This window comes from Colobus angolensis, unplaced genomic scaffold (assembly GCF_000951035.1).
Source record: "Colobus angolensis palliatus isolate OR3802 unplaced genomic scaffold, Cang.pa_1.0 Scaffold379, whole genome shotgun sequence".
Taxonomy (NCBI): domain Eukaryota; kingdom Metazoa; phylum Chordata; class Mammalia; order Primates; family Cercopithecidae; genus Colobus; species Colobus angolensis.
The window spans coordinates 1,498,486-1,500,521 of record NW_012117143.1 but is presented as its reverse complement, the minus strand read 5'-3'; the positions used below and the strand labels follow the sequence as shown (position 1 = coordinate 1,500,521).

At 45.3% G+C, this 2,036-nt stretch overlaps 1 pseudogene; it reads right to left on the bottom strand.

Moving 5' to 3' along the window:
• The window catches only part of LOC105520336, a 1,640-nt pseudogene extending 466 nt beyond the window's left edge, over window positions 1–1,174 (bottom strand).
• Window positions 1,175–2,036: the final 862 nt, after the last annotated feature.

The following is a 2,036-nucleotide window of genomic DNA, read 5'->3' as shown; positions in this document are numbered from 1 at the left end:
CTTCTGCCTCCAAAGTTTCCTCCCTTCACGGGTCCAAAATTTGAAGACTGATTGTTGTAATTGGCAAAATAATTGTAGCTTCCACCACCTCCAAAATTGCTTCCATCATTACCAAATCCGACCACTGAAGTTTCCTCCATGACCAAAGTTGTCATTCCCACCGAAACCACCTCCATGACCACCACCAAAGTTTCCAGAACCACTTCGCTTCTTTGGCTGGATGAAGTACTAGCCATCTCTTGCTTTGACAGGGCTTTCCTAATTTCACAGTATGAAATTCACAGTTGTGGCCATTCACAGTATGGTGTTTCTGAATGACAGTCTTATCCTCGGAGTCATGGTCGTCAAAGGTTACAAAGGCAGAGCCCCTTTTCTTGCCACTGCCTCGGTCAGTCATGATTTCAATCACTTCAGTTTTTCAGAACTGTTCAGAATGATCTCTTAGGTGATGTTTTTTAGTGTCTTCTTTAATGCCACCAACAAATGTCCTTTTCACATTTGTTCCACATAAGTGGGCACCTACCTGGTCTTTGAGAATCTTCTCTTGAGACAGGTCTCTTTGGTCCCACAACTCTTCCATCCACCTTGTGTGGCCTTGCATTCATGGCTGCATCCACCTCCTCCATAGTGGCACATGTGACAAACCCAAAGCCCCTGGAGAGCTTGGTGTTTGGAATCTCTCATTACCACACAGCCCGTGAGCATCCCCCATTGCTCAGAATGGCTCCTCAGACTCTCATCCGTTGTTTCAAAGCTCAGCCCTCCAATGAAGAGCTTCCTCAGCTGTTCGAGCTCTTTAGGAGACTGTAACTTAGACATGATGGCATGGAGAAGAGAGACTTTAATGATGCTTCAGTGTCATCCATGGGCAGAAAGCTTTTTTTTTGGAGACAAGATCGCATTTTGTCACCCAGGCTAGAGTGCAGTTGCATGATCTCGGCTTACTGCAGCCTTGGCCTCCTGGGATCAAGCTGTCCTTCTGTGTCAGCCTCCCTAGTAGCCCGGACTACAGGCATGCATTGCCGTGCCTAATTTTTTAAAATTTTAGTGGAGATGAGATCACCCTATGTTGCTGAGGCTGGTCTTGAATGCCTGGGCTCAAGCAATCTTCCCTCCCTTGCCTTCCAAAGTGCTGGGATTACAGGTGTGAACCACTGTGCCTGGCCTATTTTCAACTTTTCCTCATGGTAGTTTTCAGTTATATGCAGAAGTCAAGAAAATAGTTCAAAACAACCCCGTTTGTTTACTTAACACAATTCCAACAGTCGTTGATAGAGCTTCCTTGCTTCTGGTATGACAGGATATTTCAGGCTCCTCTAATATCCTTCTCCTCATCTGGAATCGGCTATTTCTCTAAGAAACTCTGGTTTCTGATAGTTTTTATGAGGGATGTCCATGTAAATTTTACTTTAATTTTGTAGCTGTGTTGGGAGGATTGTTTAAATTACCAGTCCATTATTACCAAGAGTTGGCCATTTACATTGATCCTTGCGGGTGACCTTCAGAAACCCATCAGAGACCCAGAGAGACTGCTTGTTGTCCATAGTTTTGGGCACTTAGGGTTGTGCCGTGGACCATTTGCCAGTTTTATGAAACCTATGGATGCCTTTTCAGAATCTTTCTGAGCACAATGAATGAAATACACAGGATCACAACAGAAACCAATTATCTTTAAACAGTTACACAAATATTATTACCCTGTTAAACAGAAGACTGACGTCTTTGTCAGAATTTTTTTTTTTTTTTTAAAGACAATCTCGCTCTGTCACCCAGGCTGGAGTTCAGATGGGACAGTCTCAGCTCACTGCAACCTCCACCTCCCGGGTTCAAGTGATTCTCCCACTTCAGCCTCCCTAGTGGCTGGGCCTACAGGCGCATGCCACCACACCCGGGTAATTGTTGTATTTTTAGTAGAGACGGGGTTTCACTGTGTTGGCCAGGCTGGTCTCGAACTCCTGACCTTGTGATCCGCCTGCCTCAGCCTGGGATTACAAGCGTGACCACCGCACCAGGCCTCTTTGTCAGTAATTGAAGTG